Here is a 27,851-nt window from a genome sequence, read left to right on the forward strand (position 1 = left end):
AAGACAGCAGAGAGGGTGGGGAGAGAGATCTTTCAACCTTTTGTCATTGGTCTAGCCCTTTGAAGCATTTCTGTAAGTTTTCCTGTGACCTTTTCCCTTTCCTTAGGTGGCCACACCCCTCTCCATTTAGGAGGCTGGGCACTGTTCTCCAATACAAGGATCTATTAATGTTTTCCTGGCACATTATCTCAGCTCTTTATTTGCACATGCCAGGCTCCCCTGATTCATTCCTTTGTTTTGTTTGTAAAACTAAAATGCTTCATGATCAACTCCTGGTAAATCTATGGATAACTCCCTTGGAAGTTTTATAAATAGGTCATTTTGTGTGCAAGGCAAAAATGTAAAATTGTATGGGGGTTGTGGGGACCTGATCAATGGTCTATATGAGCATGTGATAGCATGCTCTGCTGATGTAATCTCCAGGTGTACTTTAGAGCATACATATTTACTATTTGTGGTCGGTTTACCACATAAAGAAAAAGAAGCCTTTCAATTGGCTACTGAATTGGAAGTGAGAATGCTTACAAAAGGCACTTGTATGATAATTTCTGCTCTGTTTTTTGGCTGCATTTCAGTGGGGAGACAAGGAATGTTGTAAGCCTCCTGGTGAGGAGAGGGACTTTTTATCTCCTCACTTGGGCTGCTACCATGTACCTGATGAGCACATGGTCTTGCTATTGCTTCTGTCTCTGTTTATCTACCCTTTCCTCTTATTAGGGAAAGAAGTATAAGAGTAAATGGTGACATTGTGAACTTCAAAAGGTCAGGAGAACAAGCTTGAAGAAGTCCAGGAGTTGGAGTCCATACCAGATTTTGTGGACATCCAAGTTTGGTTATGTGCTTCATTCTCATAAGGATTGGGTTTATTGATTGACCAATCCCTGCTCCCATTTATGTGTAAAATTGTGATTCCCACTACCTCCATCTTCATGGTATGGCTTGCTTGAGAGAGTTGGGATTTTGAATATTTTTTTCTTTGCTTCTCAGTTTTGTATGATATATTTTGTTCTTTGCTATGCCTCCACCCCTGGCATCTATTTTGATGACACCACCAGTCTACCTTGTATACACCTGTCTGCTTTGAATTCTCCTGGCCAGGAAGGACAAGAAATTGGCATCCAAAGAGCCATCTGGCACAGACAAAAGCATCTCAGAAGGGCCTGCTCATGGAAAACTGCAGCAGGAGGCAACAAGCAGATCCCAATTGCTCTACTCATCATACAATTCAGATCAAATATAATTTCTTTCTTTTTTCCCCCTTTAGGGGGGAATTAATTAAGCTCTAATTACATGGGTAGAAAAAGTAGAAGCTTAATAAAATTATAAAGAAAGCCATGAATAAGGGTAGAACATGGAGCTTGTTATAACCTGGGGAATGAACCTCATTTGAATTTTATGGCCTTTCAATTTACATTTTTTTTATTAAACCTTTTCTTACAATTTTCAATATGTCTCTTTGTCATTGTATAATCATCCCAGGGAATTTACAGGTGTTAAACTAGATACAATCCTCCCTCTTCCCAGAACATGAGTCAAGGCATAGCACATCTTATAAGGGAATTTAATAACAGCAATAATAATAATGAAAAAAGTAATAATAATAATAATAAAGAAAATTGAATTAAAAGTTTAAACCAATCTTTCCATTGTAATAAAGGCTTACTTGCAGCCAAATGTTTTGGGCAAAAGAGATGAAGGGAGTCAAGATTTTTCCTGTTGATTATATGTAAGATTCTCAACCCCCACCAAAAAAAAAAAAAAGAACTTTTTCTTTCAAAGGATCGTAGATTTACAGCTGGTAGGAATCTTTATGAGTTACTTAGTCCAATCCCCTCCAGTTTACAGATGAGGAAACTGAGTACAGTTAAGTGACTTGCCAAGGTAATAAAGGTAATCAATGGTAGAATTAGAACCTGATTTCAAGTCCTCTAGCTTCAAATTCCATTCATTGATCACTAGACCAGCCATGAGAGTGATTATGATTGTTTTCTCGCACTTTGATCACACAGAAGTCCTGCCCATATAGACAGGGCTGACCTGACCATAAGGTGATCTCCCCCTGCAACAATGCCTGAAATTCCTATATTACTCATTCTTTTCAGTTAAGGCATAGAGAATAGAGATTTATCAGAATAAGACATAAATGCTTTTGGGTGGAGTGGTTGCATCTTAGCCCTTGAAACCTTCCTGATTATTTTTGAAGCAGATTTTTTGTATTTGTGGAGGTTGGAAGTCCGCCCCTACCCCCACCCCTGATCCCTCCTCCCCTGGCAACTAACTAATCATAACCCATAGTGCAAGGGAGGCTAAGGTCGTCCAGGTAGGATCCTTATCACTGGGTCTTTTCCCATCTGCCAAGGGATTATCTCTTGCCCTTCTCATTTGCTCCACCAAGGTGTTCAAAGTCTTTCTCCTTGTTAACTTGTCTTCAAGGCAGTTTACCAAATCTTCTTTGGAATATGCTTAGAAATTACCCAAAATTTAAATTCTTCCCTTTCCCCTCCCTCTCCCTCTCCTCTTCCCTTCCCTTTTCTTTCCCTCTCAATTTCTTCCCTTTTTTTTTCCTCACCTCTTTCTCTTTTTTCCTCTCTTCCTTTCTTTCTTCCTCTTCCTTTCTTCTTTCCTCTCCATCTCATTTTCTTTTCCCTTTTCCTCTCCCCTTTCCTCTGTTCTTCCCTCTCCTTTATCTCCTTCTCCCTCTTCATCCCTTTCTATCTAACTTGGGCTTTCATTTTCCCCATGGGGATGATTTGCCCCCTTAAGACAATATTGGTTGAGGTCTGCTTGGCTTGAGGGACAGAGAAAAGATCTGGGTATTGGATACTAGCTTGGTGGGCCTCTATAGTGGAAAACTTTGGACATCCAGAACATAGAATGAGGTCTAGGGGAGAGCAATGAGCAAAAGGGAGGAAAAGTTTCAATAAGGGGAAGATGAGACTCTACAGACAAACAACCAGATCTGCATCACCTAGCTGGAGCAGGTGAGCATAAAGATAAGATCCTTTTAAGACTGACTGGGTAAAGTTATTTACTGTCCAATCTGTGTAGCAAAAGCAAATAGCAGAGGCCTCAGGCCTTGGATAAAGAAGGAAGATAGGGTAGGAAAGAAGATAAGCCTTTCCCTTCAAGGCTTCCATTCTATCCCATTTAGTAGGCAGGTCCACAGAGAGGATGGAGAGGGGGTGGGAATCATTCACATTTCTCAAGTTAATGGCCTGAGGCAAGCACATCAGTAGAAATTCCCACCATGGTGCTATTGAGATAATCCTTGTAAAAGAATTTATTAAAATGGTTCTATGTCTAACTATAGAGTATTAAAGATTGAATTTATACTTAGCACAGATGGCTTCAATTTAGTTCTGTTTCTATAGATTCACAGGCAATTTTTTTCAATCTTAATAGTACTTTATCTTTTTTTCAGTTACATGTAAAGGTAGTTTTCAACATTCATTTTTATAAGATTTTGAGTTTCAATTTTTGCCTCTTCCTCCCTTCTCTCCCCCTCCCCAAGACAGAAAGCAATCTGACATAGGTTATATATATGTACAATCACATTAAACATATTTCTGCATTAGTCATGTTGTGAAAGAAGAATCAGAACAAAAGGGAAAAACCTCAAAAAAGTAAAAAAAATAAAAATTGTATGGTTCATTCTGCACTCAGATTCTACAGTTCTTTTTTCTAGATGTAGAGAGCATTTTCTACCATGAATCTTGGAATTGTCTTGGATCATTGTATTGCTGAGAAGAGTTAAGTATATCACAGTTAGTCATCACACAATGTTGTTGATACTGTGTACAATGTTCTCCTGGTTCTGTTCACTTCATCCAGCATCAGTTCACTTAAGTCTTTCCAGATGTTTTTGAAATCTGCCTGCTCATCATTTGTTATAGCACAATAGTATTCCATTACATTCATATGCCACAACTTATTTAGCCATTCCCCAATTAATGGTCATCCCCTTGATTTCCAGTTCTTTGCCACACAGGCAATTTCTAAAGAAGGCACTAATCTTTGTGACTGGTCATTTGATTAAAATATTTTGTCCAATAGCTTGGCATCACTTCGACAAATTTGAATTTTCCAAGTGGTAGAGAAACAAGTAATCCTAAAGGAGAATCTTACCAGCCCAGTCTTATCGTTCCTAGGTTTAGGATATTTATGTCAGTCTGCTTTCAGACCATGCCCACTTTCTTTCACCAAAATATATAGTGATGGACTTAATTATAGTAGTGAGCCTTGTTTTGATTTTTTTTATTGTAGAGCTTTTTAAGTTTCACATTTCTGGAAACAAAATTTTCTTGGAAGTAAGACTTCCTCTGGAATGGTTATTCTCTGTACTTCCTGCTTCAGAGGGTAGAGCAAATCTTATTTTTAGACAATATAGTTAAACTGGTAGGATGATGTATTGGTTTCAGGATGTCTTTTATAGAATTAATTCTAAATATGAAATTTTTCCATATTTGGAAATATAGGCTATTTTGCTTTGAACCTTGTAGATTATTTAAAAAAAACTTTTGTTGATACTCTTTTTAAAAACATTACAATCATTTCTGAGTGTACCCCTTTTTCCAATAAGTGGTCTTCCATTGTAGAATATACTCCTTCTTTCAACAAATGTATAAGATGCTTATTGTCCAAAACAAACACGCTATGCAGGGTTTAACTGAAGGATGGTTATGTCAGAGAAGAGAAGATTTCTTAGAGGGAGACATAATACATGATCATGTATTTGAAGGCTTATCATAAGGAAGTGGGATTACAAGTATTCTTCCTAGTCCCAGAAGGTAGAATTAGGAGGAATTGGGGGGAAAATTAAGAGAGGCAGGTCTCTGTGTAAGAGAAAATTCCACATAATTAGAATTATACAAAACTGTATTGGCCTGCTCCAGGTGGTAGTGAATGGCTCCCCCTAAGTCCCTGGAGATCTACAAGCAGGCAGTGACTGACAACTTGTCATTAATACAGAGAGGATTGTTGCTCAGAAATAGGTTGGAAAGGTTGACCTCAGAGGTGTGTGACATACTGCATCAATACTATCATTCAGTGACATAAGTGTAGTGTTTTTAAGTTTCTCTCTGTACTTTCTGTTTCAAAAGATAGAACAAAATTTTATTTTTAGAACATGCAGTTAAGCTGGAAAGATAATGTATTGGTTTCATGATTTCTTTTATGGAATTAACTCTAAATGAGACATTTTGAAAATTCATGCCCTGTTTTGTTTTGAAAATTCATGCTGTCTTGTTTTGAGCCTATTAAAAAATAAACTTTTATTGATACCTTTTTGTATTTATCATTACAGTCATTTCTGAATATACCCTTTCCTCCAATGAGTAGTCCTATATTGTGGGAACCCCGCCCCCAACACCCACTTATTCAAAATTAATTAATCCATTGATTGCATGTGATAGGATATGCAACATTCCATAATCATAGTCTCTTTCCACTTTTTTAAATATTTTTGTTTGTTTGTTTTTGTGGGGCAATGAGGGTTAAGTGACTTGCCCAAGGTCACACAGCTAGCGTCAAGTGTCTGAGGCCGAATTTGAACTCAGGTCCTCCTGAATCCAGGGCTAGTACTTTATCCACTGCGCCACCTAGCTGCCCCATCTCTTTCCACTTTGATGAAAGGAAGGGGAATTCCTCATTTCTTCCCCAAGACCTAGTTTGGTCATTATAATTATATAACAAACAGTTGCATTTTATTGTTCTTCTCTTTTACATTGTTCTTATTGTATATATTGCTCCTGGATCTGTATGATTTACCTTTGATCAATTCATATATCTTCCCATGTTTCTCTGAATTCGTTATTTGATACAAAGAAAATGTATCCATTAAATTTTTGTATAATTTGCTTTTACTATTCCCTCTTTGGTAGGTACCCATTTTGTTTCCTATTGTTTGCTAAGACAAAAGTCTTTCTGTGATATATTTTTGTACATATGGAAACTTTCTTTCTTTTCTCAACCTCCTTGGGGTATTTTCCTAAAAGTGGAATCTTTGAGTCAAAAGGTATGGACATATTAGTCACTTCCCCCTGAAATTATTTTAGAGTATGGTTGGAACAATCCATGGCTCCACCAACAGAGTATTGGTGTTCTTTTACTTCCAAAATCCCTCGAAAATTTATATCTTTTACAAATTTTGGTAATTTTCTGGGCATGAAGCAAATTTAAAGTTGTTTTAATTTAAGTTTATCAATAGTGATTTGGAACTATCATTCATATGTCTCAATAATTTAGAATTATATATTTGAGATGATTTGATAATATCCTTTCACCACCTCTTATTTGGGGAATTTCTCTTTGTCCTATATATTTGTGCTGATTCTCTTTATATTTTATATAACAGATTTTTGTTAGAGATATTTGACAAAAATATTTCCCCAATCTAGCTTTTAAAACTTTTAGCTACATTGATTTTGTTTGTGCAAAAACATTTCAATTTCATATTATCTTTGATATCATATCATATCAGACTTTGAAATTGCCCTCTTCCCCTTTCATTACTCTAGTGTACAATTAGGTCCTTCTTAGCCTCCTTGAATTGGGTGTGTGGGACCCCAGATGGTTTCCTAGCCAGAGTAACTTTAATTGGGTGGCAGATTGACCCTAGCTTTATTTTCTATTTTCCTTTTTCTCTTAGGTGTAGAGACCCCTACCATTCTAGTTGACTTTGCACCTTTCTTCTGTCAATCCCTCCACCTCACCTGACATTCCTTTCCTTTGAGTGTTAGGATAGAATCAATAATTTCTATGTCTAATGGAGTTTGTGTGGCATGGGGGGAGGGTACAGATTGACTCACTAACATGGGGAAAACAAGGAGCAGTCATGTCAGCTAAATCCCAAAAGGTTAGTCTGCGAGTTGGCTTACACTAGCTATGCTGGGTAAACCTAGTGGACTGGTGGTGGGGAGGGTGAATGAGATCTTTAAATGTTTCAGTTCTCTTATATTATTCCATGATGCTTTCACATTGTGTGGTATTTCTGCTTTCTCTTGTGAATTTAGCATTAATGGCTATGGATGTGGTACACATTTCCCTCTTTTGAGGTTGTTAGATTGGAGAGTTATGAGGTAAACAACTACTCTACCATCTTGCTGATCACATCCTTTATTACTTATTCAGAAGATTACAGTATACCTATTTATAAGCCAATAAAACTATACACTCGAGAGAATCATCTTGGTTTTCTAAGTTTTGCAATGGCCTTTGGCCCTGCATGATGCATGGAAAACATTTTGGATTTGGGGATAAGATACCTAAATTAATATCTCAGCTTTATTATTTATTTCCTATGTGACATTGTGCAAGTCACCAAGCCATAGATTCCTTTCTGTGAAAAGAGTGGTGAGATAGTGTCAAGAGAGTGGAGTTTGACTCAGCAGACTAGGATATAAATCCCACTGTCATTGTGTGATAATGGGCCAGTCACTCACTATTTTTGGCTACATATTCCTCATTTATCCATGATAGTGTTGTCCATGATGCCCTCTCAAGGTCTTTCTATATCTAAATTAATGACAGGAATATGTTGGCTAGCTTGAACCTGCCTCATAAGAGCCAATTGCTAAATTTTCAGTAAGAGCATTTATACTTTGGGAAATGGGCAAATCCTACAAACGTGGTTCATGTGCATTCCCTGCCCCCCACCCTGCACCAAGAGAGCTAGTTGTTAAACATTTACTAGCTTACCTCTGGTAATGATTCCATTATCTTGTACCCCAGAGTGGCTCCATTGTGTTCTGTGATCAACCATATCTGCGAGATTCAACAAAATCAATTCACTACATCTTTATTAAGTGCCTAATATATGCAAGACACTGTAACAAAGGTGAAAGACCAGAGTTGCTATTTGTTGGCCAAGTCATCAAAGGCTCATCTACTAGCTTTTGGAAATGAAGTGATATGAAGAAAACTGAATTGTGTTTGCTGTGATATATGCAATTTGTTGGAGCAGGCTGGGTGGCACAATGGATAGAGCACTGGGCTTAGAATCAGGAAGACATCTTCATTAATTTAAATCTGGCTTCAGACACTTACTAGCTGTGTGACCCTAGGCAAGTCATTTAACCCTATTTGCCTCAGTTCCTCATCTATAAAATTATCTGGAGAAGAATATGGCAAACCACTTCAGTATCTTTGACAAGAAAACCCCCAAAGGGGTCACAGAGAGTAGGAAATGACGGAACAATAGCAACAGAGCAACTTATTCTGTGTCATCTTTATCAGTGTCCTTAAGAAAATTTGCTTTCTGTCACTTAACGATGTTTATACTACAGCTCTAAAAACCAATTCTTTCATCACTTCATCAGCCAAGCACTACTCAAAAGGCATTTAAAAAAAAAAAGATCTGTCTATACCTGACCATTTATTTTATTTGGGAAAGTCTATCTTGTTACCTGAAATTTCTTAGCCATTCTGCTGGATTTGTACTGAAATGGATGAAGAGAAGACCTCTTAAGGTCAATATGACATCTTTGTAGCTAGTAGAGACCAACCCTGAAATTAGTCTAGGTCTGGTATAGTGGAATGTGACAGGTGACTTGGAGTCAATCAACTTGAGTCTTAGTACAAGTAGTTGGTACTTATTGGTTGTATTACCTTGAGTACAAGTACCTTAACTTCTATGAATTTAAATTTCCTTGTCAATTAATTTTCCAAGATCATCCTCTTCCTGCTAAGGATTCCAATGATTCATCATGATTCAGGGGATTGGATGTGGTTTTTTGGGCTGGCTCAGAATCAGAACCATAACTAGGGTGGGATAACTAGGGCTTTGCCCTAGGGTGCCAAACTTGAGATAGTGACAAAAATAATTAAGTAATGATTTTAAAGTTTGTATAATTTTGAAATGTCTTACATTTATATTTTGACAGTATTTATTTGCAATGTTTCAGCAGCATAGAAACATCTGAACTTAGTTTTGAAATAGCAAGTATAATTAGCTAAAATAGAAGCTATGAAATGACCTACTTCTATCCCCAGGCAGCCATGTCCCAGTAAGCTACTCTCACAAGGCCCTGCCTTGCTCTAACCCTCCTCTCCCTCCCTGACCCTGGTGGTGGTCTCCTCAGCAATAGTTCCCCAAAGTCTTTGTTGTCTCCCTTTCCTCCAGTCCTCATGGGGTGATGCCTCAGGTTCTCCCCTCTTGTGCTTTCATTACTCTTTGTTTTTCCAACTTTGCCTTAATTACTCCTTGTATTATTTCCACATGACTAATTGCAAAGCTGATTTGAGAATGCATTTCAAGTGTCTTGCCCTGGGCACTGAAATTGCTAGTTACAGTTCTGCTCAGTTTTCATTTTTTTTAATGCTCTTTTACTTCCCTAACAACCCTGAGCTCAGGGAGGCAATATATTGCATGTCACACTTGTGGGAGCTAATTCTAATGGCTTCAAGTAATAATTTCGCCTCTAAAGATCCTTGCAGGAGAATTACCTCTTGAAATATGGCCTTTAGTATTTGAAATATCTAACTTACACAGTTGTTGTAAGGATTAATTAAGAAATATATGGCTTTATAAATAAAATACTTTCTATCTGTGATATAAGATCATTGGCTATTATAATAATTGTTATTACTAACAAATAATCCCTCAGATTTATCTTAGATAAGTAAAAAAGAATGCAGATTGCAATCATTTTACTATCAGAAAATTTCCCTGAGGGAAGAGGAAGCTGCTAAGAAAATGTTGGAGTTTTTTAGATGTATTTATCATCAAGGTTGGCCTAAAATGTATTTAACAAGGAAATTTTGTATATTGGCTTCAAAGGTTATTTTTCTGTGTGTTTGGGGCTCTGCCTGTTTTAGTTGTAATCTTGATTCTGATGCCCTTAGCTGTATGGTTTATAGTTGCTATTTCTCATGTCTTTACTTCATCTCCTGTGCCTGGCCCTGATTTTCCCTTCTATTTTCTATTATAAACCTCATTTTGGTTGTAATCAAGGGGTTAATTAGATAGATGCAGTATACTTCTGCCACTACACACTGGTCATCAAACATGAAAAAGTAGCAGAAATGGTAGTGGCAGAGGAATGAGACTTCCTGTGACTAACACATTTGCAGTATATTATCTTAAATTTCTTATTACCTTTCTGAAGCACCAAGAGCAGGCATGGGAGATGATACAGCCATCCTAGAAAAGCGGTCTCTCTTTGATGAAGCAAATTGTTTCACATTGCTTATCTACCCTGGAGATTATTCCAAATTATCTATTATTGGAACAGAGTGTCAAAATATTTCTTTTTCTCCAACATGCTAGAGGTTGCAAAACTCATTTTCATTGAAAATACCTGGCCATGATTTCTCAACAAAGAAAATAACCATCTCTAAAGTTATCTATGGAAGTCAGTGAGCCAATAATATTTGGATACAGTGATGCTTAGTGGGCCTAATGGGTCCTTTCCGGGAATTTAATGCCCTTTCCTCATGGCACTGGTATAACAGAATTGAAATGGATCCATTTCTACTAACAAGTTCTCCTTTTCTTTTGCATTTGTTTGGAAACAACAAGAATAACAAAGCAAGTTGTAATTCCTTGCAGCATGCTGTCTTGTGGAAAGAATGGTGACTTGATAGTCAGAGGTTTAAATGCGATTTCTCCCCTTATTATCTATATGCCCTTGGATTAGTGACAACCTTTCTAGGTCTACATTTTCTCATCTGTAAAATGAGGAAATTGGACTGGCCTCATTTGAAGGTTCTTCCCAGCTCTAAATCTATGATGCTGTCATCTTTATTCAAGTAACTTTCAGTAAATAGGCACTGAGTACCTACTGTGTGCCTGTCTGTCTTTCATTGTGATAGTCATAGTAAAAAGATCAGACTTAGGAATCAAGACACCCAGGGAATGTGGCAGAGGCTCTGTCACTAAGAATCTATATGAGGGGCGGCTAGGTGGCGCAATGGATAAAGGATCAGCCCTGGATTCAGAGTACCTGAGTTCAATCCGGCCTTAGACACTTGACACTTACTAGCTGTGTGACCCTGGGCAAGTCACTTAACCCCCATTGCCCCGCAAAAACAAAAAACAAAAAACAAAGAAAAAAAGAATCTATATGAACATGGGAAAATGCAATCATCTCTCTGGGTCTTAGTTTCCTTATCTGTAAATAAAGGGAGTTGGGTTGGACAATCTGAGTTCCTTCCAGCTCTAGAGTTCAACAATAAAATGAAATCTCTCTCTTAAAGATCATGAAATTTCTGGGCTAAAAAGAAATAAGCATTTATTAAGTATCTAATATGTGCTAGGGATTGTGCTAAGCACTTAACAAATATTATCTCATTGGATCCTCACAACACTCCTAAGAGGTAAATGCTACTATTATTTATACTTATCTATTGAGGAAGATAAAGTTAGGTAACTTGCCCAGGGTCTCATAGCTCATAAATTTTTGAGGCTGGCTTTAAACTTTGGTCTTCCTGACTCCAGAGTTCTCTATCCACTGTACCACTTAACTACCTTTCAGGTCATCAGAGTATAAAATCCCACCCTATGTGTGGAAGTTCATGCAACAACATCTTTAATGACTGGCTATCTAGCCTCTGTTTGCATACTTCCAGTGATGAGAATGTCACTACTTCACAAGGTAGCCCATTCCATCATTAATTTTTATACCAAGACAAAATTTGCTTCCCAGTAACTTTCATCCCATTGATTCTAGAGTTCTGCCCTCCAGAACAAGTCTTTTGCAGGCCAACCCTTTAAATGCTCAAAGACAATAACAATGTCTGCTTTTCATAATTTTGTTTCCATATTAAAACAGCATTCTCATATATTTTCCTCTTTCACCTTCTAGTGCCATCTCCCCATTTAGTCTATCACACTAGGATGTGATATGCACAGGGAGTCAGGATATTTGGGTACTAGTCTTAACCTTGCCACTAATTGTTCTTGTAATCTCAAGCAAATAGATGACCTCTCTGGTCCACCCAACTCTTATCTATTGATGAGATCTATTTCTCTGTTGATGTGAAACAGACCAGCCATTCTCTTTTGGGCTCCTCAATAATGTTCCTGGAAAGATCATTTGAGTCCTGGATCTCACACCTCCCGTACCCTCTGACACTGGGAGCCCCTCCTTCTTATTGAAGGGGAGAAGTCTCCATTCACAATCTCAGTTTAAGGAGTATACCCCAAGCAGCCATCTCTTCATGTCTCACCATGTTACACTGCTCTGGACTTCTCCATCATCATCCCCCTTCCCCCAGTCCTCTGACACCCCCGTCTGTAGCCTTATCCTATATGTCTAAGCTCCTTGAGGACAGGCACTGTTTTTCTGTTTTCATTTGTACACCAAGCTCTTAGGGAGGTTCCTGGCACATAGTAGGCAAAACCTTGTCAAATGACTTGTAGTTGATGGTACTCCAACTTGTAGTTGTAGGAGATGATAATTGTCCTCTAAAGACCTTCTACTCTCTTGTTCTATTGATGGCTATTTATAAAAACAAAACAAAACAAAAAGTGCATCAAGTTCATTTGAATAATGAATTTAGATGAAGTAGAAATATAAAAAAAAAATCCAGTTATTCTCTTTGCCCTTCTAGTCCTATTTCAAATGCTCATTAGTAATAGAAACCAGTGATTACTGGGTGCTGCTCCCTCCAAATCCAGATGAGAATAACCTAGTTATCTTCAGTCCCGGCTGTTACCATCTAAGGAATGAAGTTTGATATGCCAGCTTCTAATTGTTTGCTACTTGGCTAATTTTAAATATTTGTTTAATATGCAATGAGACCTCCCAGTGACAGCCTCAGGGGGTGCTGCAGATGTCACTCCATGATGACATACTTGCTAGCAGTCAAGCCTACGCCTATTTCCACTCTGCCCTGATACTGTGTCATTCAATTTCCAAGTCAATTATTACCTGGCTAGACCTAGAAACTAACTTACCCCAAGCCATGACAGGCCTATATTTCCCCATCTCTGATGATCACAATATTTCATCACTCAAGTCTAGTCTTTCTCTTTTGAAACATTTTAATAAAATTAATAAGTGATCGTTTTAAACTCTCCTCCTCAAACTTCTTAGGAACAGAATCCACTTTTGCCCACTGGATTCTATTAAATAAAACAAGATAAACTCCAATAGTTAAAAACTAAAATCTTGTGAACCTCGGTAGGGGAGAACCAGCTGGAATTAGTGAAGTCTGTTTTTCAAGATACTAGTTAGTAAGAATAATGACTACTTTTATAAAGTACTTTAAATTTTGAAATGCTTTACTTAACATTGTTTCATTTCGTTGTCTTGCTACCTCCTGGCAGAATGCCCCAAACATACTAAGTATCTAATAAATGCTTATTGATGTTCTCATTTGAACCTCAAAATAATTTTGTGAGGCAGGTAATAGTTTCTATCATCATTGGTTTTTTGGGTTTTTTTTTTTTGTTTTTTTGGTTTGTGGAGCAATGGGGGTTAAGTGACTTGTCCAGGGTCACAAAGCTAGTAAGTGTCAAGTGTCTGAGGTTGGATTTGAACTCAGGTACTCTGGTGCTTTATCCACTGCCCACCTAGCTATCCCTATCATCATTGTTTTACAGATTCAATTCAATTCAACATTCATTTATTCACTTCCTATTATTATTATTATTATCTAGCACTGTGCTAGATAAGGAGGATACAATGCCAAGATGAAGAATTGTACTTGCCCTCAAGGAGTTTATAATTTAGATACCTGATTGTTTGAGGAGCAAGAAAAGGCTAACAACCAAGAGGATTAGGAACAACTCTCCTTATGAAGTGGCACAGGAACAAGGTGGCCCTGTTGGAAGAGACAGTAGTGAGGAGGTAGGGAATGAAGAGGGGATATATTCCAGAAATAAAAGGCATGCAAAGATATGGAGGTTGGAGATGCATGTCCAAGTTAAGGGAACAGCAGGTAGGCCAGTTTAGATGGAAAGCACAGTACATGAAAGGGAGTAGTAGGTGGCACATTGCATAGAGTACCAGGCCTTCAGTCAGGAAGACTCATCTTCCAGTTCAAATCTGGCCTCAGATGCTTCCTAGCTGTGTGACCCTGGGCAAGTTACATAACTGTCTGCCTCAGTCTCTTCATCTGTAAAATGATCTGGGGAAGGAAATGGCAAATCACTCCAGTATCTTTGCAAAGAAAACTCCAAATGGGGGTTCACAGAGATTTGAACACAGCTGAAACAACTGACAACAACTCCCATACCCATTTATATCTCACCTGGCTAATACTTACCCTCTGTAGACATGGGGATAGCCTCTGTGAATGCAAAGACATGACATATTGAGTTCAGAGAACAGTTAGTAGCAATTTAATTGGGTTACAAAAGAAGTGTCAAAAGGGCATCTAGGTGGCACAGTGGATAGAGCACTGGCCTGGAAGTCAGGAGGACTTGAATTCAAAACCGGTGACAAAGACGTTTACTAAAATGTGTGACCTGGGCAAGTCATTAACCTTGATTGCCTCAAAAAAAAAAAAAGAATTGTCAAAATAAGTGTCAAATTCATGACCTACAACACTCTCCCATGTGGTCTGTACCAGACTGAAATGCAACTGGGAAGAGAGTAAGATGCTAAAGTGTCCATTCCAAAGTCAGAGGGTGTTTTTCCCTGACAGTGTCCCTGAGAATGTCAATGCTAGTAGACTATCAAAAACTCCTAGGACTTTGAAAAACCATCCCCCAAATTTGCACCTTTTTTCCCCTTTAAGATGTTTATTATCTTACAATGAAATGATTTCCCAAATGGTCAGCTAGGGTCTGAATGCTTTCTAAAGGCTGCATGAGGGCTCCAGTGTTTGCATTATCACCTGTTTACAGAACATCTTTACCTGTCACGTTGACAAATCAAACTCAACTTATCCAAATGGAACTCATCATCTTACCTTCTACTATGCTTTGAACATCCCTATTTCTGCTGAGGATACCACCATCTTCCCAGTCATCAGGCTATATAAACTTAGAGACCTCATAGATACTTCTACTTAGTGTACCACTGCCCATCCCTTTCATCCCCATATCCAATCATCAATTGCCAACTCCCATTACAGCTTCTCCCTTTTCCCTACATATACCACCCCTATTTTAGGCTGGCATTGCTTTTCATTTTGATTAATGTAATAGCCTACCTAATAGGTCTTTCTTCAGTTTCTCCCTTCTCCAATTCATCTACATAGCTGCAGAAATTCTCCCTAAGGGATATGTCTATAAAAATCTTTCAGGGGCAGCTAGGTGGCTCAGTGGATAGAACACCAGCCACGGAGTCAGGAGAACCTGAGTCAAATCCAGACTCAGACACTTAACACTTATTAGCTGTGTGATCCTAGGCAAGTCACTTAACCCCAATCGCCTCACCAAAAAACAAACAAACAAACAAAAAACACAAACCAAAAAACTTCAGTGGTTGCTTATTGCTTCTAGGATAAAAATTCAAAACTCCTCCAATCTGATATCTAAGCCTCTCCACAGTGAGACTCAAATCTACATTTTTTTCAGTTATATCTCTCATCATGCTTCTTTATTCATTATCACCTAATTTAATAAACTTGGAATCTCTCCCTCACCAACCACCCCATCCTTGAATATCTAAGCATCATTTTCCAAGTCCTTCTCATCCTGTGTCATCACTTTTCCTCTACCCAACTACCATCCTAGTTCAGTCTCTCATTTACTTTTCATTTGGATAATTAAAATAGACTACTAATAGATATTTTCATGTTTCTATTCTCTTCCTTCTCTGATTCATCTTCCCTACATGATTGCCCCAAAATCTTCGTAAATGAAAGGTCTAACCATGTCACTCTAAAACCGTTCAGTGGGATCCCAGTTACCACGGATAAAATAAACATTCATCAATTGTCCCTTGACAATGTGACTCTGATAACATTCTAGTCCCATTTCACATTATATACCTCTTCACTCACTCTATATTTAACCCAAGTGGACAAACTGCTATCTAATCTCCAAACCCATGCATCATCTTCTGCCTCTGTGCCCTGTGAATTTATAAGAGATCTTCCCCATAGCTTTCTTTTTTTTTGCTTTTTTTAGGGCAATGAGGGTTACGTGACTTGCCCAGGGTCACACAGCTAGTAATTATAAAGTGTCTTAAGCCAGAATTTGAACTCAGGTCCTCCTGAATTCAGGGCCAGTGCTTTATCCACTGTGCCACCTAGCTGCCCCCTTTCCCCATGCTTTCAATGTACTTCTTCCACTGCTCTGCCTTTCAGAGCCCTTATTTTTCTCTAGAGATTCAGCCATGGTGACACTTTTTGTTGTCTTCTCTCAATTCTTCTTTTCTTACCTTGCATTATTAATACTCCTTTCTTCCTCAAACTCTCTTGGAGCTACTTACCTATTCCCATGTTGCATGCTCCCTTCAGCAGAATGTAAGATCCCTGAAAATAGTCTTTAATTTGTCCCAGTATTGAGTAGACAGTTGGCAACTTAAATGTTTGTGGAATAAAATTGAACTGAGTTAATTAGATGGCCCCCTATGCACAGTGTATTTTATTAGAGATACTGGTTGCCCGTGTGCTTCCAAGTGGCTTATAGTGGCTTGTCATGAAGTCTAAAATTCAACATTAGAGTCATTAATTTGGATGAAGGTAAAATATTTTTGAAGCACATCAAGGGCAAGAGCATAACACTTGAAAAACGTTCATTCCAACAGTACATTAGAAGAGATGACTGAATTGGCACCTTAGCAAGTGAAGCCTTGAAATATGGAACATAGGACAGATAAGCTTTTGTGGGAGGGGCAGACTGGTAGGCAGGTCAGAAGAGCATACTATCCAGGCTTGGTATTGTGATGGATGTGGGCTCCTAAGCAGTCAGAAAGACGGCAATGAAAGGCTTGTGTAGTACTGTTTGGGGAGAAACCCTTAATTTAGCTCACGGCCAATCCTCTTCTTCTTCTATTCAATCCCAATTGTTTGTGTAATTCTTGAAATCAATAGCAGGGTAAATTTCAACTATTATTCAAATCCTCCCCTGCTAACCCATCAGCCCCAGGCTTCTGGAATGTGTATCAGACTTTCCACATTCATCCTGCATCTCTGTCTTTAATATCAGCCATGTCTCTGAAATCCTTCCTGTTTCTGCCCACACAGCAGAACATTGCTTGCCTCTCTCTGACATGGCCGCATTTGCTCAGGCTGCCTTCTGTATTCACTTAGCAAATGCTGCATCTATCCTTGTCATTCAGAGTCATTGTCTCGTTTCCCTTTGAAAACTTTAGTTCAGCATTTCCATTGTGTAGAATTCAAGCATCTGGAGTGGTCTGCAGCTCATAGGAGCAAAATCTCTTTGGGTGAAGGTGTAGGGGAACTCCAAGGATCACAATGCAGCAGTAAGGGGACAAAGTATCTTTCCACCCTTGTGAGATAGGCAGCAGGGAAATATTTTCTGCCCTAAAGCAAGTATCTATGGCAATTGGGGAAGGAACAACAGGGAAGGTCCACTCTAGGGCTCCTTATCATGGTCACACCTTCATTTCCTCTGGGTTGCCCTATTACTTCTTTTTTTTTTTTTTAGTGAGGCAATTGGGGTTAAGTGACTTGCCCAGAGTCACACAGCTAGTAAGTGTTAAGTATCTGAGGCTGGATTTGAACTCAGGTACTCCTGACTCCAGGGTCAGTGCTCTATCGACTGGGCCACCTAGCTGCCCCACCCTGTTACTTCTTTAGATGTCAATGACTCCCCATATGTATGATTATAAAAAAAAATTTAAAATTTTTTTTAAAAAGCTTTGTTGGATTATCTCAAGCTTCATTATCCATGTTGTTTTATTCTTTAATAGACCCAGGATTAGCCATATTCAAGAACTCTGGGAATCAGTTCTAATGGTTTCACTGAGCACCAAGGTGGCTATATTGAGTTCCCCTGCAACTGATTGGCCATGTGGATTGAGGAAATTTTAGGAGTTGAGGATAATACCAAAGTTATGAATCTGGAAGAATAGAAAAATGGTGGTGCCTTTGACAAAAATAGGAATTTTGGAAGTATGGGTTTTAGGGAAAAGATAATGGCTTCTCTTCTGAATATGTTGAGTTTGAGATGTCTCTGAGATATTATGTTTAATGGGTAGCTGTTAATGTGGAACTAAAGCTTAGGGAGGGCTAGATATAGAGATCTGTGAGTCATCTGCAAGGAAGTATGACTGAACCCATGCATGGGAGCTAATGAGGTCATCAAGAGAGAGAATGAATAGAAAGAAGGGTAGGGGGCCCAGGACAGAGACTTGGGGAACACTTGGAGTTAGAAGGTGTGATATAGATAATGAGCCAGCCCCAACAGATATCCAGTTTTGAGAAATTGGCTGGCCTGTTTGCACATATTTGGAGTTAGAACTATTATTAACTTGAGTTCTGTATTTTCCATTGATTTTTGCAATCAATGATGGGAACAGAGGTCAGTGCTCAGTAATCTGGAAGGCTCCAATTTTTCAAAGGTTTTGTCACTCTAGACAGCTACTGTTTAACTTTTTAGAATTTCTAACAGATGAGGAAAGAACAATAAGCAGTGGCTTTCAGTCCTAGTCTTTTCTTAGCATTCTGGAAAATTCTCAAGTTTTACTTAGTTTATTTCATGAGATTATGGTTGAAATTCTATAGAATCTTAGAATTAAAAGCCACTGAGATATCATCAGACAGATTAAACTCTCCCATTCAGGGGGTTGTCATCTCTTTTCTTGCAAGTTTCCAAGGATGGACATTCTACAAATTGTTTTTTTGACAATACATTCATTCATTCCATAGTTTTTAAGACTCATATGGAATGAAATTCACTTTAAAAGGTCAATGGGGGAAGTGGAGCCAAGATGGCAGAGGAAAGATATGAACACACAGAGCTCCTGACACAGTTACCCCCGAAATAGCAATTAAACAATCCCAGGAGCAGCAAAACCCACAAAAAGACACTGAGATTATTTTCCAGACTAAAGGGGGGCATATTGGCCTGCGAGCAGAATCCAACCTCCGATCGCACTGACACAGATCCCAAACACACTGCACAAGGGGAATTTATCCCCAGCCTCTGAATCAGCTGCAGCACCTGTGTCTTCTGGAACTAAGCTTACCATCAGGTGAGAGGGCTGAACGTCTGGGGAAGGGGGGGGACATAGGGGTGTCTGTGGGAATGGAGGAGGAGTTCAGATATTCTACCCCAGCAGGGAACCAGGAAGAAATCTTGAGCAGCAGGAGGCCCATGTGGGGGAAGGGCACAGGCTTGTCAAAGCTAAAAACCACCACAGCACTCTGCTTTCTGGTTAACTAGCAAGTTGGCTTGAGGTTACCTTTGTACCAGAGAACAGGCCAGGTGAGAGAAAAACCTGCCCTCCCTCAAACAGAAACAGCTGGGACCCTCTAAAGCTTGACACAGTGTAGCTTCCAAGTAGGGCCCCACCATAAGAGGGAGCTAAAAGTCAAGTAAAAAATGGCAAGATGAGCAAGCAAAGAAAGGTGAAAACTATAGAAAGTTTCTTTAGTGACAAGAAGATTGTGGTGCACCTTCAGAAGAGGATAACAACCTTAGGGCCCCTACATCCAAAGCTTCCAAGAAAAATATGAATTGGTCTCAGGCCATGGAAGTGCTCAAAAGGGACTTTGAAGAGAAAGAAGGAGAGATAGAAGGAAGATTTAGAGAGGTGGAAGAAAGAATGGAAAGATAAATGAGAGCAATGCAAGAGAGTTATGAGAAAAACGTCAACAGCTTGAAAGCCAAATGGAAAAGGAGATAAAAAAGCTATCTGATCAAAATTATTGCTTAAGAACTAGGATTTAAGAAATGGAAGCTAGTCAATTTATTAGAAACCAAGCCACAGTAAAGCAAATCCAAATGAATAAAAAAAAAATAGAAGGCAATATGAAATCTCTCCTTGTAAAAACAACTGACCCGGAAAATAGATCCAGGAGAGATAATTTGAAAATCATTAGACTACCTGAAAACCATGACCAAAATAAGAGTTTAGACAGCATCTTCCAAGGGATTGTCAGGGAAAATTGTACTGATATTCTAGGAGCAGAAGACAAAATAGAAATTGAAAGAATCTACCAATCACCTCCTGAAAGGGATCCCAAAAGGAAAATCTCCAGGAATATTATAGCCAAATTCCAGAGATCCCAGGACAAGGAGAAAATATTGCAAGCAGCTAGAAAAAAGGAATTCAAATACTGTGGAGCTCCAGTAAGGATAAAACAAGATCTAGCAGCATCTACATTAAAGGACTAGAGGGCATGGAATATGATATTCAAGAGGGCAAAAGAACTTTGACGACAGCCAAGAATCACATACCCAGCAAAATTTGGTATAATCTTTCAGAGGAAAAAATGGGACTTCAACAACAAACAGGACTTTCAGACATTTGTGATGAAAAGACCTGAACTGAATAGAAGATTTGACTTTCAAATACAAAAAAGGTAAACAGGAAAAAGACTTCATGAGGGATATTAAAAGATCAAACTGTTTACATTCCTACATAGGAAGATAATACTTTGAACTCATAAGAACTTTCTCAGTAAGGAATTCACAGAAGACCCAGGTTTGAACTGAATATGAAGGGATAATATCTGTAAAGCATTTATGTTTTGTTATTTGTGGGGCAAACAGGGTGGGGTGTCTTATGTCTGGGGCTGGATTTGGACTTGGGGCCTCCTGGGTCTAGGGCTGGTGCTTTTTTCACTGTTCCACCTAACTAACCCATGATGCTATCTGTAAAATATGGTTGAGGTGTAGGAGGAATCGACTTGGGGAAGGGGAAGGAGAGAGATGGTCTGTGGAGAGGTAGTTCACATGATGGAAATAAGAAAAAAGCTTATGTAGGGGAGGGGAAGAGGGGGAAGAAGTGAGGGAGTGAGTGAACCTTAATATCATCAAAATTGGCTCAAAGAGGGACTAACATACATACTCAAGTGGGTATAGTAATATATTTTTGCCCTGAGGGAAAGTAGGAGGAGAGTGAGATAAGGCAGGGGTGGGGAGAAGAAGGGACAGAGGGAAGGACAGATTGGGGGAGAGAGCAGTAAAAAGCAAAACCCTTTTGAGGAAGGTGAAGATGTTCTGCATAACTGCATAAGCATGACATATTAAATTACTTGATTTCATGGGGAGGGTTGATGAGGGAGGGAAGAAGAAAAATTTAGAACACAGAATTAGCTCAAAGATCTTAATCTCATCAGAGGGGGCTCAAGGAGGGAATAACATTCACACCCAATTGGGAGGAGTAATCTATTTAACCCTACAGGAAAGTAGGAGGGGAAGAAGATAAGGAGGGAAGGGTGAAAAAAGGGAGTGCAGAGCAGAGGAGGGGACAGTCAGAAGAAGTAAAACACTTTTGAGGAGGAATAGGGTAAAAGAAGATAGAAAATAGAGTATATATCATGGGAAGGGAATAGGATGGAAGGAAATAGTTATGATGATTGATTATAATGGCAAAATGTATGGTACCTACTTTGCTCGGCTATTATGAAGAAAATTCTTTGTCAAGTTTAAGGTACTATATACAGGTTATGATGAACAGGATACTATCAGAAAAACCTGGAAAGACCTATATGAACTGAAGCAAAGTGAAATGCACTGTATACAAAATAACAGCAATAGTGTAAGATGATCTGCTGGGAAGCATGTGGTTATTTTCAGCAAGACAATGATCCAATATAAACCTGAAGGACTTATGAAAATTGCAATTCATCTACAGAGAAAGAACTGATGGTATCTGAAAACAGATGGAAACACATCAAACTTTTTTTTTCTTTGACAATTCCTTATTCTGAAGGTTTTTTTAAACTGTTTTCTCTCATAACCTAGCTAATGTGGGAATGTTTTCCATGACTACTCATGTATAACTTATTTTGAATTGCTTGAGTTCTTGTGGGTGTGGGGTGGGAAGGGAGGGAGGAATAGAAGTTGGAACACAAAGTTTTTAAAAATTGATGTCAAAATTTGTTTTTACATATATTTTGGAAAATAAAATTCTAAAAAAAAATAAAATAAATACTTGTTGATTGATTAATGGGGAAAAAAGGTCATGGGTTCATCTTTTATTTTCTAAAGATAGAGCAAAACTAGGGGCAGCTAGGTGTTGCAGTGGCTTGAGCACCAGCCCTGGAGTCAGGAGGACCTGAGTTCAAATCTGACCTCAGACACTAAACACTTACTAGCTGTGTGACCCTGGGCAAGTCACTTAACCCCAATTGCCTCACCAAAAAAAAATAAATAAAAATTTTGGGAGCAGCTAGATGGCACAGTGGATAGAGCACTGGCCATGGAGTCAGGAGGACCTGAGTTCAAATCTGGCCTCAGACACTTAACACTTACTAGTTGTGTGACCCTAGCCAAGTTACTTAACCCCAATTGCCTCGCCAAAAAAAAAAAAAAAGATAGAGCAAAACTGCCACCCCAAACTAAAACAGTCCATGATTGATAAGAATGTAATATATTCCTAAAAACTTTGAAGAAGTTTTAAATAACAACACAAGCATCTATATAAGACATCCAGTGATAGCAAGATTTCCTTATTTTGTCTAACCTAAAACGTTCTTGCTTCAGGATAAATCCATGTTCTTTACTTCTAATTTCATGAGAGCTGAAGAAATAGAGGAAAGTGAGGGCTACGGCCCTTGAATGAAGGTTTGCATGGATGTTGTTATAGTTCCCAAATCCTGGAGACTAAGAACTTCTTCAACACACGTAATGCTCATTTGTGGCTGCATGTGATCTGGACCCTGGGCATGTCTTTCTGGTCTTTTCTAGAATACCAGAATTTTAGTTGATGTGTCTCCTCCCAACCAACAATAACTACATAGTTTGCATTTATTTTTTTTGTGCATTGTCTCCTTCTATAGAATGGAAATTCCTTGAGGACAGTAACTATTTTATTTTTTATTTGTACCCCAACTTCTGACCCAGAAATGGCACTTAATAAGTGTCTTTATTGGATCAGAATTAATATTGAAAATCCCAAGAGAAGGGAAGGTACAATGAATATGTGTCAAAGAAGGCTTCTCAATAGATGGACATCTGTGGGCAAAGACACCCAGCCATTTGGGGATCCAAGAGGTATTGGTATACTTCACAATGTATTCCAAAGGCCTTTTGTTTTCAGTGTTATATATAATTAGGTAATGTGATGGAAAAGAATAAATTCCAGATATGAACATGGGTTCTAATCTCAGCTCTGCTGCTTACTACCTATGTGTGACATTTGGCAAATCATTTATCTGAGCCTAGGTTTCTTTGTCCATAAAATAAAGGATTGGACTAGATGACCTATCAGGTCCCTTTTAATGCTAAATCTATGATTTTCTAACTCCCTTATAAGATGGTCTCTTTCTAATTGTCCTCTAAAACACTTAACATTTTCAGATTGAACTTTTAGAAAGTTCATTGAGGCAATAGACTCATGGGCAGTGAGGAGGTGTTCCTTGAACAATTTAGGATGAAGACTATTGCTCAGTTTATTTTAAGTTACTACTACTATTTTATCTTGTGAATATTTATTTGAATTGTATGTACTAAATTGAAAAAATCCATGTTCAGTCTTTCTATGGGAGTGTGTGTGTAAGCAAGATACAGAGAAGTGACATAAAAGGAATGCCTTGATATCAGAGAGGCTTCAGGATTAATAGATTTCAGTACATAAAGAATTAAAAATGCAAGGTCTTGGGGTAACTAGCAACAGCTGAATTAAAATCAACATCTGGGAGAGCATTGATGGAACTGTGGTATTAGCTGAACAACAATTGATAGCTTTAGAAGGCAGTGTTGAACAGGAGAAAGAACGTTGGGTAATGGGAGGCAGGGAAAAGATGAGTCTTATTTTTTACAAATTGGTTTGGATTTTATGTGTATGTAAAGGAAACATCATTTTCAATATGTGTGTGTGCATGTGTGTGTTTCATCCCAATTGTATTGAAATAAAGCATTTTTCTATTTTGTAACAAAGAAAATGAGAGACAGAGACAGAGAGAGACACACAGAAAGAGAGACAGAGTTAAATGGATTCGGAGCTAGAGTTTCAGGGCTCCAATCCTACTTCTACACCATATGATATTGGTCAAATCACTTTATTTTTTCTGGGCCTCAGTTTCTTCATCTGTAAAATAAAGGGTTTGGGTTAGATGAACTCTACAATCTTTCCTGGGTCTCAATGTATGATACTGTAGCCTCATGGTACAAAGATAGGGCTACCTCCCAAACTGGAAGTTCTCTCCCTTTAAGTTATCTCTCATCTCTTTTCATGCTGTATCACGCAAAAGAATACAAGCTCCTTGAGAAAAGGGGCTGTTTTATTATTATTTTTTGTTTATTTTTGTTTTCTTTTGTTTTCATTTTTATATTCATTACTCCAGCTTCTAGCATAGGGCCTTGTGCATAGAGGACACTTGATGAATTTAATCATCAAATCAAAGACACCTAAATCAAGAAGCTCTGTATTTAAGTGTTCTAATTCCTGGAGCCCAGGACAGTATGGTGTTAGGTAAAATTGGTTTCTGATGAACTTTAAAAAAAAAGCAGTTTTCCAGAAACTCCAGTTTTCCATGTAATCTAGTTAAAGACAACCAACTATGCTTCAAATGCCAAGAAAAAGTCCTCAGAAGATGAAAAAAAAGTTATTGTTGAAGATATCACCTGGATATTTTGTCCCTTCCAGCCACCCTGAGTATTGAATGATATCACTCTACCCCCTTAAACACAGATAACAAAACAAAAACCAACAATGAAGCATGCATGCATGTGTGAGTGCATATGCATGTGTGCGCGTGCGCGCACACGCACACAGAGGATTAAGGGTCTGAGTCTATCATCCATCCCTGCTTGTAGAGTTTCAACTTTAGCATCTGCTTAATTGCACTGATCTACAATCTGTTGCCAGTGAAGCAAAGTAATTAATTGTTTTTAAATGGTATTTGAGATTTTAGAAAACTGACCTTAAGGTTAATGGTTCATAAACTTCATTTATATATCCATTAGAGACATGAAAAGGGGAACAGATCCATAGCTGTGCATGGAAGTGAGAATTTTCTGTATCATTTTTTTATGGCCTATAAAAATGTTAGCAACTGGGGGGGGATTATTTTCGATCAAATGAGATATACATATACATGTACATACACACACAAATACACACACATAAATAAAACACTTACCCAAGTGTCTGGCCTATAGTAGGGGTTAAATAAATGCTTGTTTACCACCTCTTTCCCCTCCAGGTCAATCTTTTTGAAAAAAACAATGATGTAGAATATACCTTACATCCTCCTATGTTAACAGAGGTACTCTCTGGGTACTGAGTTATGTGATAAAATGCGCATTCACTCAATCCTCTTTTAGACCCCAAAGCTTCACCTATTGTGAATTATATTGGAGTGGAGCTCAGAAGGGCTGTTTTTTGACCTACTGATGACCTACTGATAAATCCTCCACTGGAGAGTGGCAGGGCCAACCCCTTCTGTAGAGGTATATCAAAAGGGTCTGAGTTTCACATAATAATAATAATCCCATTCACTAATATTTATATTAACGTAATAGCTGTGTATTTTAAAATTTATGAAACACTTTCCAATGTTATTTTATCCTCAGCAATGCCAGGGTGGGGGAGTATGTTCTATTGTTATTTTCATTTTTACAGAGTAGGATGGGCAGCTAGGTGATGCAGTAGATAGAGCACTGGCCTTGAAGTTGGGAGGACCTGAGTTCAAATCTTACCTCAGACACTTACTAGCTATGTGACCCTGGGGAAGTTACTTACCTCCAGTTGCTTTATACATCTGGGGCCATCTCCAACTGTCCTGATATATGTCTTGCCTATATGGGCCTAGATGGCTCTAGAGGAGAGAATGAGGTTGTTTACCTTGCACAGCCCTCCTTCACTTAAATCCAATTTAGTGCAAGTCATGGCCTCACTTCCCAATGTCATGGTCCTCTTTTGAGAATGAAGGACAAACAACAACGGATGAGGATACTGAGAAAGATAGAAGTTAAATGACTTGCCCTGGGTCACGCAACTAGTAAGAGTCTGAAATCAGATTTGAACTCAGGTCTTCCTGACTTCAAATCCAACACTCCATACACTGTGCCACCAAGCAGCCTCCTTTAGCTCTTTAAAATTTACAAATCAGGGCAGATAGGTGGTGCAGTAGATAGTACATCATCCCTGGAGTCTGGAGGACCCGAGTTCAAATCTGATTTCAGACTCTTACTACCTGTGTGATCCTGGGCAAGACACTTAACCTCAATTACCTCAAAAAACAAGTTTACAAAGTACTTTAAAGATATGCCATTATTTAGTCCTCATAACAATCTTATGAGATATCACAAAATCTTGGAAGAGATATTAAGCATCATTTTTTTCCTTCCCCTGACTTTATACATGTGGAAATTGAGGGAAAGTCACTTGCCTAAGGTCTCATAGCTTGGAAGTGGCAGAACTATGACTTGAGTCCCATTTTACTAACTCCTAAATCCCCGGTGATACCCTGTTATAGATTTACTGACTGTGGTTTTTAAGGCTTTCTTGTTCTTCACAGGCAGTAAGGCATAACGGGAGGAATGCTGGGTTCTAGGCCCAGCTTTGCCACCAACTCTGGGCTTCCATCTCCTTATCTATAAAAGCAGCCAGAGGGACCAGGTGATCCCCAACATCTTTGCCATCTCTAGCCATCTGCCATGATAATTTTAGACTTTTCCAAGAATGAGTCATTGGCTTTGAGCCCCTTTTAATCCCCTTTCTCCAAAGCATATGCATACTTATAAGGGTTATTAATCTATACTCAACCCCCAATAATCTTTTTTCTTTGATGTTGAATTGGGAAGCAACTGTCCTTAGCACTGATTTGTCAAGAACAAGTATTTAAAATAGGAAGGTTCCATATGGTATGTTTCCTTTCCCCTGTCTAGCACTGGCCCCATGATGTCTCAGGATTTCTGCCCTCTGGGGCTGAAGTCTTGAGGTGTTTATATCTCTTACCTGGTAATGTCTATCCATCCCTTTCCCTTCTCCCAGAAAGGAAAAAAAAAACCCTAAGGCACCTTTCATGCAGGTGGACCTGTGCACAAATTGTGATCCTTGCACCATGTTCAAACATTCCTAGATAATGGCAGGAACAAAAACTGTTGTGCTGAAGAAGTCTTGAAGATCAGATACAGGAGTTTGGTCTTTATGCACTAAGAAAAGAGACTTAGGGCCATGAGATTTGCTTGTCTGTGTTGTAGTGAAGCCCCAAAGGAGACAAAATAGACATCTCTAACCTCTTCTCTTCCCACACTTCTCCAAGGGAGATTTTAATTCCTGCCGGGGAGAAGCAGGAAATTGAGGCTGAAGGCCCTTCTGCTTTTCCCAGAGATAGCGAGTGATTGCCAGGCTAGAATTATATCTCTCTGCTTCCTTAAATATTATTAGTCTAGGGGATATGATCAGATTTGATCTAACTTCTGGTCATTATTCCATTATTGGGTAAGAGGAGGACCCCAATTCAAAAGAACTTCGGGACTAGGGTTACACATTTATGTATGGATGTGTAGCTTCACCATCTTTCAATAGGTGTTCATTCAGCTGACTGCTGCAAATTAATCCAGGGAAGCTAGGTGGCCCAGTGGACAGAGCACTAAAGTTGGGAGAATGTGAGTTCAAATCTCACCTCAAATACTTACTAACAGTGTGACCCTTGGTAAGTCACTTTACCCCATTGCCTTAAAAATATCCAGGGCCATATCCAGTTTTCCTGATATGTGTGTGTGTGTGTGTGTGTGTGTGTGTGTGTGTGTATGTATGTCTATATCTTGCCACTGATCCCAGATAGCTCTGGAGAAGAAAGTGAGGTTGGTGACCTTGTACAGGCCTCCCTCACTTAAATCCAATTCACTACAAGTCATGACATCACCC

Source organism: Dromiciops gliroides, chromosome 1, assembly GCF_019393635.1.
Source record: "Dromiciops gliroides isolate mDroGli1 chromosome 1, mDroGli1.pri, whole genome shotgun sequence".
In the NCBI taxonomy this organism is placed as follows: Eukaryota; Metazoa; Chordata; class Mammalia; order Microbiotheria; family Microbiotheriidae; genus Dromiciops; species Dromiciops gliroides.